Source organism: Suncus etruscus, chromosome 5, assembly GCF_024139225.1.
Source record: "Suncus etruscus isolate mSunEtr1 chromosome 5, mSunEtr1.pri.cur, whole genome shotgun sequence".
NCBI classification, from domain to species: domain Eukaryota; kingdom Metazoa; phylum Chordata; class Mammalia; order Eulipotyphla; family Soricidae; genus Suncus; species Suncus etruscus.
Window position 1 is genome coordinate 23267192 of NC_064852.1, and position 14241 is coordinate 23281432.

The 14241-nt window shown below is 43.6% G+C and overlaps 1 pseudogene; it reads right to left on the reverse strand.

Annotated features, from left to right (window-relative positions):
- Positions 1–2853: 2853 nt before the first annotated feature.
- Positions 2854–4533, reverse strand: LOC126008559 (ubiquitin-40S ribosomal protein S27a-like; annotated as a pseudogene).
- Between the last annotated feature and the right edge of the window lie 9708 nt (positions 4534–14241).

Sequence of the window (14241 nt, forward strand, 5' to 3'; positions counted from 1 at the left end):
AGGGCTTTACTGAAAGACCTTCCTCTATTCTTTCACTGATTATGACTTTAGCCTTTGTCCCCTCTTCTGTTGATGGCTCAAATCTGCTTTTGTCTTTTTCGTTTTGTCTTTGCAGCCATCAGTGTGCTATGCTCATTTTTTTTGTCAATGCCTTTTTTTTTTTTTTTATGGGGCCCAGGGATAAAACCAAGAGCCTCACATAGGAAAGGCAAAGGCAAAGGATGAGCCCCAACCTTGGACCTTTGAAGATATTTTAAAATTACTTAATTTTTTACATAAATTAGAATAAAAATACCTTAAGATATTGTGATTGATATCGTTATTCTTTTTTTTTTTTTTTTTTTTTTTAGTTTTTGGGTCACACCCGGCGGTGCTCAGGGGTTACTCCTGGCTGTCTGCTCAGAAATAGCTCCTGGTAGGCACGGGGGACCATATGGGACACCGGGATTCAAACCAACCACCTTTGGTCCTGGATCCACTGCTTGCAAGGCAAACGCCGCTGTGCTATCTCTCCGGGCCCGATATCGTTATTCTTACTGAGTTCCAGGAATACTATGCTCCAACACCAATGCACCATCACTGTTGACTTCCCCCCACCATGATTCCCACATTCCCTGCCACCCCCAACAAGTTCCTGTGACAAGCACACTGCTAAGTCTGGCTGCTATAGATATTTGTTTTGCTTTGTTTCGAGGTCATACCTGATGGTGCTTAAAAGTTACTCCTGGCTTGGGGCCATATGGGGTACCAGGGATTAAACCTGATATATCCAAGTGCAAGGCAAGTGCCCTACTCACTGTACTATTGAGCCAGCCCTTACTTCTTTTTATTCATTTTTCCCCCTTGGGGTCATACCCAGTGGTGTCCAGGCTCTGCACTCAGGAATTACTCCTGATGGTGTAATATGGTGACCATATAGGGTGCTGTACTTCAACCCCCACCTTGCCCTCACTTCTTAGATGTTCTTTAGAATTTCTGCTTTTCCGGGGGCCACACTGGCAGTACTCAGGGTTTAGTCCTTGCTTTGCAAACCAGTAAGGGGGATTAAAAAAAAAGCACTTCTTTTCTAGATGAACTTTAAGATGTCTGGCAAGGTACATATTGTTTTCTCTTTTGTGAACTGAGAATAAAATATTGATGAACTTCGGAGGAGGAAGGAGAAAGAGAAGCTGCATGGTGGCATATTTGTCCTTTGAATGTACTTTCAAGTTTTTGTCCTTTCAGGCTATGGAGACTGTGGAATCAGAGCCCTGATTTGTACTGCTTTGATGGAAGCTTCTTGGGGTGACAGCATTGGGGTTGGGCTTGAGCTCAGTGCAGTGGTATGGAGGTCAAGGGGACCCTTATGCTGTGAGCCCTGAGAATCCAAGTCAGAAGGGCAGCCTGGCAGAGAAGAGAGCTTGCTGAGAGTGTGGGAGACAACCCCTCAGCTGAGAATGTGAGATGCTCTGAGAAGAATGGGGAGTGGGAGTGTTCAGAGGGAGGGTCTAGATTAGCAGCCACCCAGAGAGGGATCAGATAGGACAAAGAGCAGCAGAAAGGCAGTTGCCTGCCTCTCTTGTGGTAGACCTAGATTCAACCCAGCACTGAATCCCTGAGCATCATCAAGAATGATCCCTAGGGCCAGAGAGATAGCTTGGAGGTAGGGCATTTGTCTTGTATGTGGAAGGACAGTGGTTTGAATCCCACCATCCCATATGGTTCCCCATGCCTGCCAGGAGCAATTTCTGAGCACAGAGCCAGGAGTAACCCCTGAGTGCCGCCGGGTGTGGCCCCAAAACAAAAAAGAATGATCCCTGACCTCTATTGTTTCTCCATATCACCTCATACTGTCTTTTGTTTTTCTTTTCTTTTTTTTTTTTTTTTTTTTGGTTTTTGGTTTTTGGGCCACACCCGGCGGTGCTCAGGGGTTACTCCTGGCTGTCTGCTCAGAAATCGCACCTGGCAGGCACGGGGGACCATATGGGACACCGGGATTCGAACCAACCACCTTTGGTCCTGGATCGGCTGCTTGCAAGGCAAACGCCGCTGTGCTATCTCTCCGGGCCCATGTTTTTCTTATATCCCACAGATGAGTGAGATTATTCGATGTTTATCTCTCACCCTCTGACTCAATAGAGATGAAGACCATAGAAGCTTGCCACAAAGTGCAGAAAGAGCAGTGATAGTAGAGAAGGGTTTACTATGAAAGAGACATGCATGGCACCCCTTCATTAACAGTAGTGAAAACCACAATGACAAAAAAGAAAAGAGAGAGAGTGAAGTAAAATGCTTGCCCCAGAGACAGGCAGGAGAGGGTGGATGGAAGGATAAGAGGGAAATTGTTGACATTGGTGGTAAAAAAATGTGCACTGGTGAAGGTTGTTATATATTTTATGACTGTAACTCAATAATGAACAACTTTATCTGTGGGAAAAAAAACAGCATTATGAAAATATCCATGGTGTTTAAATTAAAAAAAAAATCAAGTATGATCCCTGAGCACAGAGTTAGATGTAAGACCTGAGCATCATTGGGTGTGGCAAACAAAAAGCTAAAACAGACAAATAAACAAAAAGCCAAACTAGACAGAAAGTAAGTTATAGGGTATAAGGGGGCTGCATTGAGGGGGGTGGTGAGGCTGAGACAGAGTTGGAGTGTTTGGGTAGAAAGGGAGGAATCCTAAGTGGAGGTCACTAGGGAGCTGTTCTGGGCTGTTCTGGGCTGGGGTAGAGACCTCTCCCTCATGTAGACCTGACGGATCTTTCAGATCCCTCATGAGAGTCAAGATACCTCCCTCAATTGCCCATCATGCTTAGGGGAACACCCTTTGCTCCATCTTCTCAGTATGGCAAGGGAGAGGGTAGAATCTAATTTTTTTTTTAATATTAGAGCTCATGCCCTTTATTAACCCATACAGGTAATCATTTATTTGTCTTCTGGTTTGTTGAAGCAATAGGTCAGACAGCATTTGCCACAATAATGTCTGTCAAAGTGGCTGGCCATAAAAACTCCAGCACCACTGAAGGGCATTCATCTGAAGGGCATTCTCGGCGAAGACGACTGATTTTGCCATTTTCATCCACCTTGTAATATTTCAGGACAGCCAATTTAACCTTCTTTCTCTTATGCTTATTCTTCTTGGGAGTGGTGTAAGACTTCTTCTTCCTTTTCTTAGCACCACCCCGAAGTCTCAAAACGAGATGAAGAGTAGACTCCTTTTGGATGTTGTAGTCAGATAGAGTACATCCATCTTCAAGTTGTTTGCCAGCAAAGATCAATCTTTGCTGATCGGGAGGAATTCCTTCCTTGTCCTGGATCTTGGCCTTTACATTTTCTATCGTATCCGAGGGCTCAACCTCGAGAGTGATGGTCTTCCCCGTAAGGGTTTTAACAAAGATCTGTATCTTGGATGCGGGTCCACCAGCGATGGCCTAGAATCTAATTTTTTAAGATTGTTGAATTTCTGACGAAACCTTCTAGGGAAAAGCCTGATCACATAGCCTATTTACAGAAGCCAGCCAGTAAGCCATGTGCCTGGCATAGAGAGCTGCATGCACAGAGGAATGTGCATATCTCCTCACCTCATATCTCTCTCCCAACATAACATTTGCAGGACCTGGAACAGAAGCTAAAATGTCCAAGATGCAAGGACATCCTTGCAGAAGCCATTGCTAGAGGGATTCTTTGTGAGCCCCAGTTAGTGGCTACACTCCCTAGGGCTATATGGTATTAGGGGGTCAGATATGGCATCTTCTGACTCTCATCTGTTTCATCTGTGTCTAAGAGTCTTGGGCACCCTCTTAGGGAAATTGGTTTGATTTGAGCATCTCAAAATAAAGCAAGTAAAAATATTTAGAGCACCAGTGGGAGGTCAAGAAGGGGACCTGGAGAGTAGAAAGGAGAAGCCATGCAGAAAGCACCCCATCACCACCACACACACACACACACACACACACACACACACACACACACACACACACACACACTTATGATAGCCACAGAGCTGAACAGCCACAAGAGCATTGTGGCCGGAGACACAGGTGCCTTGCCGTGAGAGATCCTCTGAGTTAGCAAAACCAGCCAGATAAGTGGTTGAGAGGATGAGAAGCAAGTGTTGACTTGTGGGCCCACGAGTAAAATAAACAGAGCCAAGAGAGTGAGATTGAGCTGAAGCAATAACGATGTAAAGAGAGATGAGGTCAGATGGGCCAAAATAACTGTGGCTGCCAGGAGAGTGGAAGGAAACAACATCAAGGTGCTCTGGGATTGTTTGTTTGCTTCACTGCCATAGCAAAGTCCAGGGACTTGGGGCGCCAGCCACAGGGCACTGTCCCTCATCTGGTGGGGGCAAGGAGTCTGAGAGCAGGATGGATGAGGTTTGAGAATATCACTCCTCTACTCTACTCAAGTGTCCTTTGGGGTTCTGGACTTTCATGCTCTCAGGGCATTGTGTACCCCAAGTGTCTATTGGAGTTTCCCCTGGTGCACCTTGTCAAACATAGAAAAGGCAAAGTAGGGCCCTTCATACTTCATTCCCTCTCTCATAGACATGATGCAGCACTGAAGCAACCTCAGCTGACTCTGAATTCACAACTGAGAACTACCAGCAGGAGTTTCCAGCTCAGAACCTCCTGTCTGGGCCATCAGTAGAGAAAGGACACCACTCCCTCCACCTTTGTCTTTGGCAGATGGCCACTCACTCTCGTTCTGCCCAGATAACCGCTGCTCTGGGCAAGTCCACACAGGACTTTCTACTGGCTGGTTTGGAGGCTTCCTGTTCTGTAAAACCAGCCAGCACTATGCATTTGTGAGTTACGCTGTTTCACCTCAGTCTCACTAGATCAGAATCACCCCCATACCCATGGGGTCCTTACCTCTAAACCATCCCTGAGACATGGGGTCAGGGTTGCGGCCAGGAGGAGAGATCAGCTTCACCTGAACTAATAGAAGAGCAGGGAGAATAAACCAAGACAGAGAGGTGCCATTTGAAGGAAAACCAGACGATTTACATGTTACTAAAGTGATTTTCAGTCCAAAGGCAGGTTGGATGTTCTGAATCATGATATTTAATAGATCCCTTTCCCATGAGCACAGGGCAGCCCCAAATCACAGCTCTGAAATGAAAGCAGAGCACATGGACATATAAAAGAGTGGGTGTATCTGACACCTCAAAGAGCTGCTTGAGATTGAGGTTTTGAAGTTGTTCCTTTGGGGGCAGAGTTGGGATGGGAACAAAGCCATCCCATGGTCTACTGTCACTCTTCTGTGTTCTCCATAGGAATGTTCTTCCCTCTATCCAGCCTGGCTGCTGTGTATATGTGTGTACACATGTGTTTGTGCTTATGTGTGCATGTACATATGTATATGTGCCTGCTTGCACATGTGTGCATGTCTCTTCACACATTCACACATGTATGTGGCTCCCCGCTTGTGTATACATGCATGTGGACAAGTGTGCACTCACCTGTCCAGTTCATAAATGCGATGCCAAACCAGAAGGGGCTCTTTCCAGTTCCCCATAGTCAGCCCCACTTCTCAAGGCTCTTCACTACAGGGCTCTGCTAAGTATTCAGAGAGGCAGGTTGTGGCTCCTGCATGTCCCCCCCCAGGGCTTATCACTGTCCCTTGGCATCCTTGCTGCAGTCGGGCACTAAAATAAGTAGGAAATGAAAGTCCTCCCAATGGGTATCTTAAGGCCTGTGCTCCCTGTCCAGGGTGAAGTTGGTGTCTGTGCTCTTCTTGGCTAAAGCAGAAAATACAGATTTCTCACAGGTTCTACAATGATAGTGTTTGTGGCCCCGTGGGAGCAGACGGCCTCAGGTGATCTGATTCATTTAATTGGTCCTGTTGACAGTTACCCAGTGCCTGTACCTAGATCACTGAAGTGGCTCAGGAGCATGGGGGACACAGGCCAGGTCATCTTCCCTGGACCTCACACTTGATCTTTACACTTAGTCTCCTGGACCCCTTGTTTCCCCCATAACCTCTCTGGTTATCTGAGTTTGCTCCCAGATGGATAGATGGACAGACAGCAGCTTCTCTTTAACCCCTCACCTGTATCCAGCATTTTACCCACATGCTTGGGGCCAGAGAACAACAACAACAAAAAAATCAACAGGACAAAAAGCTGCTGGGCTGGGGGCTTTGAGAGGCAGGTGTGGAGCTGCAAGGACAGGCGCAGCAAGCCCCAGTATCCAGCCATAAACTTTAACTGCAAAGTCATTCCAGTGAGGATAGAAGCAGGCAGGGGTCAGGGCCTGGCTGCTGCACAATGGGGAGGACAGTGAGGGTACAGAATGAGTGACTTCATGTATGGGTGCATGAGGGACACAAATTCACCTGTTTGCACTGGACAATAAAGTGATTCGTGTGCATCTGGAATTTTACACAGGTGTCTCCTAGACAGCACTTGAGGACCCACAAGCTCAGGAGGGGAACTGGTTTCACAGGGACAGTTGAGGCCTCTTGGTCATTGTGCTCTGGGTTGGGTGCTCTGCTCTTATGCTCCTGTGACAACTCAGTCTGACTTTCTCCTTTTGGTGATGGTGATGCTTCAAGCATCAGTGACAAGGCGTTGGAAGCACGAAAGAAGAGAGGTCCTCTAGGCATTAGTTGAAAGCCCAGGTATCATGATGAAACATTGCTTGTCATAAAGACATGGGCTTGCACCTCACCACCTCTGTTGGCCCCCTCCCCCACTGCCCACCCGGCCCTAGATTCCTCTGGGTCCTTCCTGAAGGAGAAAGAAGAGAGATTCTAGAATTGAGTCAGGGGAGAAAATGGCCATCAAATGAGATCAGGAATCTTTTTGTTGTTTTTGGGCTATGTTCAACAGTGTTCAGGGCTTACTACTGGCTCTACATAAAAAGTTACTCCTAGCAGTGCTCATGGGACCATATGGGATGTTAGGGATTGAATTTGGGTCTTTCTGGCAAGATCCCCTATTTGGGGATCCCCATGAAGTAAAAGGATTCTTTTTTATTATTCATATTTTTTACCCTTAAGAGAGCAAACGTTTGGGGTTGGAGTGATAATGGAGTGGGGTATGGTAATTGACTTGCCCATGCAGACCTGGGTTCAGTTTCCAGCACCTTATATGGTCACTGAGCCCTACCATCAGTAATTCCTGAGCACAGAGTCAGGAGTGAGCCCTGAGCGCTGTAGTGTCTGGCCCCTAAACCAAAATCAAAACAACCACCAAAAATACAAACATCTCTGATGATGGTGTCACATTCTTTTTATTGCTTATTGAAAGAAATGCATTTTATTGAGTCCTGGCTGGATTGTTATTTAAAAAGAAGGCAATTTCTCCCTCAGTGAATTCACTTCATTTCCTGCAGTCCCCAGCTTAGAGATGATGCCAAAGATACCTAGTGATTTTTACCTTATTGAACACTGCAGACCAAAGGAGAATATTCAGAACATTATTATGGTTTAACATAAGGTTTCCATGGTAGATCACTTCCTTGGTGGTCTGCATACCTACCTCCAGAATGTACAGACCCTCAGTCAGGATCTGCATGAGTCCAGACTATCACATGGTCCATCAGCACAGCACCCACTTGGACATAATCATCATCATGTGCTCAGGAATCAATCTTGGCATGCTAGGGAAATCATAAAGGACATTAGCCTGAGTATAGCCATGAGTTCAAACATCTTGTTTGTCCTGACCCTTTGCTGCTGGCCAGCCCTGTTGTTATAAGTGATTTCTGATGTGATACATTATAAGGCGTGTGAGCACCAGTGAAATAGCTGCAACCCTTAGTGAGCACCACAACTGAGAAATTGAATTTTGGAGCATCATAGTCAGCTTATGAGTCTGGGTGCAATGTTCTCTCATGCTCACATACAGCCTGGCCAGAGGTCCTGGCTCCTGGCTGTGAAGTTCCCTCATTACCCCAGATTTGCTCACGTCCTGGCCCTTATCCAATCACTTACAGTCTATGGAGCTGCACAATCTGAGTGAGGAACACCCGGAAACATCATTTTGTTCTCCTTATTTCATCTTTCTAGAACTGATCTACTTGGAATATAGAAGCACAGAATAATAAAATAATACATAAATAATAAATATTAAAAGTGAAGCACTAATAGAAAAGTATCATTTTGGGGGGCTGGAGTGATAGATAGTACAGCTGGGAAGGCATTTGTCTTGCGTGAGGCTGACCTGAATTCAATCCCCAGTACCCCATATGTCACCTGAGCACTGCCAGGAGTGATCCCAGAGCACAGTACACTTTGATAAAGGAGTAAGCTCTGAACATCACTGGGTGGGGCTCAGAAATAAACAGACAAAAATTGTTCAAAGCTCACTCGCATAATTTTATGCAACTATGTAAATAGAGCATCGCAGTTTACATATGTAGAAATGTTTTGATGTGTAAAAGTAAATATTCAGAAAAGCACATTTCTCAAAGATGAATTTGTGCCAAAGAAGGAGGAGATTTACATCAGGCTCCCAGATATATATGTATCTAATTCAGAGTTCATAATTTGTTTTATTAAGATGTGTCCTTGCTTAAGCCAATCTCACACTATTTTAATTATATCTCTGGAATGTGTTTTGATACTTGATAGAGTAATTTCTTCTCTGTCTTTTTGTTAAGACCTCATTGCTATTCTAGCAACTTTCCCTCTCCATATGAAGTTGAGAATGAAGGTGCAATGAATTCTGGCTGGGATTTTGAGTGGGATTATAATGCATTTCTATATTAATTAAGGGTGAAAATTAGTACTGCTAAAATGTCAAAAAAATCTCTATTTGGGGGGTACGTGTGTCTATTTGGAACTTTAGGTTTTTCAGCTGGGTTTACAGATTCTTTATGTCTTGGTAGGTTTTATAAACACACTGTGTATTTTTATTATTTAAAATAAGTGGAGGGCCCGGAGAGATAGCACAGCGGCGTTTGCCTTGCAAGCAGCCGATCCAGGACCAAAGGTGGTTGGTTCGAATCCTGGTGTCCCATATGGTCCCCCGTGCCTACCAGGAGCTATTTCTGAGCAGACAGCCAGGAGTCACCCCTGAGCAACATCGGGTGTGACCCCAAAACAAAAACAAAACAAAAAAAATAATAAAATAAAATAAAATAAGTGGACACGGGATCAGAGAGATTGTACAACAGGTAGAATGCTTGCCTTGCACACAACTAATCTTGGTTTGAATCTCCTGTACCCCATAGAGTTCCATGAACCCCATCAGAAATTATCTCTGGGCACATTGTCAGCCAGGAGTAAGCCCTGAGTACTACAAGGTGTGGCCTTAAACTAAACAAAACAAAACAAAGCAAAATATGCAGCTACATTGCAAGGACAGTGAAGACTATTCCTTGAGTACCAGACACATCACCTTCACTGGGAAGCAGAGAATTAAGGAGACAGCAGTGCCCCATCTCAGTTGCAAGAGAAAATAAGGAAGAAATTAGACCTCAATTAAGCTGTGATGAGGACCAGGTTGCATTGCAGAGAGACTCCCCCACTTTAGTCCCAGGAACCCTCAAATCGGAACTTATCAATGTCTAACCCCCAAATCCCTGCTGATTCCTTTCTACTCATTCCTGGTTTCTAGTGAGGAAAGGGTTAATGCCAGCACTGTTTCAAGTCTTACCATTTTCTGTCTTTGCTGCAAGCAACACACATTTATTTTCAGCGTTAACTAGAGCTTAGCCCCAGTGTTAAAAAAACGAGAAAAAGCAGAAATGAAAATGGGCCACTTTGGGCAAATTCACTCTCCCCCTCTCTCTCTGAAAGCATGAATTACCGCTTCTACCTCCGGGCACGATGGACAGAACATAATAGCTCTGATCTTGTTTGTTCCAATAGAAGATTTCATAGGGTGGAAGATGGCTAAATTATATGTTTTGCCATCCCCTGAAGCTGCAATTTGAGAAATGTATAATTAAACCCCGACATTACCAAAGAGGAGAAAATATTTTTCTTCCAGCTTTGCTATGGTGTAAAAACTATTTCGGGTCTGACTTTGGGGACGGCTGTATAGCTGTCATGAGTGAATGCCAACAACAATTTCCGGGGTGTAGGGAAGGGAAGGCAATGAATGTGGCCAGGTCTCCCTGATGGTAGGGAAGGGGCTCTGGCTCATAATTTCATGGTGGAGATGAGTGGAAAAGGTTTGGGTGCAGCCTTCACACACCTTCTTGGTGTGGGGAGCAGAAAGGGACCTGCAAGCTGGAACTTCTATGAACTCACGTCCTGGGACAGAGGAAGGGCTGGGGTGATCTGCAGAGAAAAACGTGATAGCACTTTCCAAGTAAAATTTCACCACAGCATATGTACTTAACTAGACTAAATCTTTACTTTGTTTTGTTATTTTCCAGGGGTTCTCAAACTTTTTAAACAGGGGGCCAGTTCACTGTCCCTCAGACCATTGGAGGGTCTGACTATAGTAAAAACAAAACTTATGAACGAATTCTTATGCACACTGCATATATCTTATTTTGCAATGAAGAAACAAAACAGGTACAAATACAATATGTGGCCCGAGGGCCATAGTTTGAGGACCACTGTTAGGCCATACCTGATGGTACTCATTGACTCCTAATTGCACTAATGAATCACTCCTGTTGGGATTGAAAAACTCTGGGATGCTGGAGATCAAACCAGAATCAGCTACATGCAAGGCAACTAAGTGCCTTACCCCTGTGCTATTGCTCCAAACTCCCTAGTTTAAATCTTATGTGAAAATTGTACGGTGGCTGGAATAAACTACCAATAACTGAGTGGCCAAAAAACCACCCAGATTTGTGTTTCTCCATTTTGGACTGTCCCAAATCCAAATCCACAAGGTTTCTTTCCTTTCTCTCAAGGCTCCAGGAGGGAGATTCCCTGGCTCCCTTTCTCTTGTGTGTTTTTGGACCACATACCCAATGGCGCTCAGTGCTTATTCCTGACTCTGTGTTCAATCCACTCCTGCCCACTAGGCTCAGGGGACCATATGGAATGCTGGAGATGGAATCTTGGCCAGCTGCAAGCAATGCAAGTAACCTCCCCGCTCTATTATCACTCTGCCCCCTGCTCCTTGTTCTGTTGTTCCTGGAATTTCACGTGCTTCCTGGTTTGTGACCACAACCCTACTTTCTTGCCCATGTCTACACCCAGCCATTTCCTTTGTGTCACTGTGTCTTAAATCTTCTGCCTTCTTGTCTTGAGATAATACCTGGGGTCCCCCCAGAAATCCACCATCATTTCCTTTTGAGATTCTCAAATGCAATATCTACAAAGGCCTTAAGGTAACATTCACAGGTACCAGGGAATAACAGTACTTGAACTTATTTTTGGTGGTTGGGGAGTGGCACAATTTAATCAATTAAAAATGATATAATTATACATTTATCAATGATAACTTTTCATCAATATTAGAATGTCAGAAAAGTACCTAATTTTATCCAGTTTTTAAAGTTTGAGTTCAGTGAATTGGCTACATATTCAATAAATATTAAGTGTTGGACATTTAAAAATAAATGTCAAGATGACCATTTGGTGATGTTATTGGTTACAACATTGGCCACAGCAGAACTTCAGCAATGGAAACCTGAAAACAAACCACATGACTTCCTGATGTCCTGATGAATTGCATCAGCATCATTTTTTTTTTTTAGTAAAAGAAACTTGAGGACTTTAAAATTGCTACTGATTCAGAGATTGGTGCACATCACAAAGGATGAGAACAAGCAGTGCTGGCGGGGATGTGGAGAGAAAGGAACTCTTATTCACTGCTGGTGGGAATGCCATCTAGTCCAACCTTTATAAAAAGCGATATGGAGATTCTTCCAAAAGATGGAAATTGAGCTCTCATATGATCCAGCTATACCATTCCTAGGGAGATACCCTAGGAACACAAAAATTTTTTTTTAATTTTTAATTATGAGAACAAAGATGCAGAGAAAGAGGACAAGGTAAAATTACAGTGGAAGGACAATCACTCATACCATAATTCTCAGAAGAAGTCCCCTTGCTGATATCTTAACTTTGAATTTTCAGTCAAAGAACATTAAGATAAATAAAACAGAATCCATGTACAACTACTTTGTCCCTCAAGCCCCCAGATTGTAATACATTATAATATTTCTTAGCAGCACACAGGCAATCTAAAGCCATAAAACTTATGTAACTCCTTAAACATTAGAGGCATAGTATTTTTTTTACATTTTCATGTACATGCATATTAGTTTAAGTTAATCTCAAAAGTTTAAGTGTTTTTTTTTAAGGATTAGAGTCAAAGGAGCACAGTAAAACGGTGTTCGAGTGGCAATTATTGCTTGCATAGGCCCACCAAAATATGAGGGGCATGGAAAGGAATAACCTTGGCCTAAATACAAAGAGACCCTACCCCTGAAGTTTCCTGGCATAAGACCAACTCTAGGCTCCAGGCCAGCTTGATTGTCCAATCCAAGACATTCTCTGTAGTGCCAACATACTTTTATTTTTCACACAGTCTCTGTTGTTGGTATCATGTTTCTGTATTAAAGATCCTGGAATCTGCATATCCTACATTGAACTCAGGATGTGGAGCGTCCTCTCATTTCACCTCACAATTGAAGGGCAATGCAGAGAGCCCTGTCCTGTAAGCAGGTTGTCCTTGTTAAGTCTTCTCAGAACACAAAAATTCAATACAAAAATCCCTTCCTCATACCTATATTCATTGCAGCACTGTTTACAATAGCCAAACTCTGGAAACAGTCTAGATGCCCTTCAATAGATGAATGGCTAAAGAAACTGTGGTACATATATACAATGAAATATTATGCAGCCATCAGAAGAGATAAAGTCATGAAATTTTCCTATACATGGATGTATATGGAATCTATCGTGCTGAGTGAAATTAAGTCAACAGGAGAGAGATAGACACAGAATGGTCTCACTCATCTATGGGTTTTGAGAAAATAAAAGACATTTGTGCAGTGATTCTCAGAGACAAAAGAGAGGAGGACTAGAAGGTCCAGCTCACAACTTGAAGCTCACCACAGAGAGTGATGTGTGCAGTTAGAGAAATAATTACGCTGAGAACCATCATAACAAAATCTGACTGAATGAGGGAAATAGGAAGCCTGTCTAGAGCACAGGCTGGTGTGGGATGGGGAGGAGGGACACTTGAGACATTGGTATGGGAATGTTGCACTGGTGAAGGTTTTTTTTTGTTTTGTTTTGTTTTTAAAGTTAGAAAAAAAGAAAAAATAATAAAATTGCTAGTGATTTTTAGAATATTCTGTTCACAAAAAATTCAGCAAATTCAGCAAAAAGCTGAAATTACAGTGACTTGATTTTTGTCACAGTGCTCAGTTTAATTTATTGTAATGTGTATACCAATATGACACAGCATACATGCCCATGTGCTACACAGATGAGTTTCCATGCACACATACTCAAACATATGTGACTTGTACATGTGTCTGAGTACATACTTGTGAATAAATGTGCCTTTATGTGAGTCCATTTAATTACCTGGTACTTACTGGAAGCTACTATATGCCAGATATCATCTAGTCATTTAAATGCAAAATAAGCAGATGGGAGAGTGAGTTCCCTTTATCCCAAGAGAGACCATAACAAAGTGGTGCCATTCATTTGCATGGTACATAGCCAATCAGGATGAACCCGGATTCTATCCTCGGCATCTCATAAAGTCCCGCGAGCCTGCCAGAGCGATTTCTAAGCACAGAGCCAGGAATAACCTGAGTGCCATCGGGTGTGGCCCCCAAACAACACAAACAAACAAATAACCCAAAATGGTGCCATTCTCAAAGCTGCTTCATTTAGTCAAGGACATGGGCCTTCGGAGTTTGCTTACTCAAGATGCAATAGTTAGGAGTGTGGTAGATTCAGTGTTTGAGACAAAGACTTGTTTGGCTTCAGAAAGGTCTTCTCTTGGCCACCACAATTATCAAGTTGTTTTATTTTTTAAATTTTTTTGGTCACACCCGGCAATGCTCAGGAGTTATTCCTGGCTCTACGCTCAGAAATCGCTCCTGGCAGGCTCGGGGGACCATATGGGATGCTCGGATTTTAACCAACGTCCTTCCGCATGCAAGGCAAACGCCTTACGGCTGTGCTATCTCTCAGGCCCCTCAAGTTATTTTTTGAGGGTAGAATTTTATTGATGGGAATTTGGGAGCTCTTTGGAGAAATAATTTTTTAGCTAAATATTTAAAACATTAAAGGTTTGAGGCTGGAGAAAAAGTACAGGAGATGAGGTGCTTGCTTTCCATACAGCCTAACCTGGTTAGATCCCTGACTCTGCATATG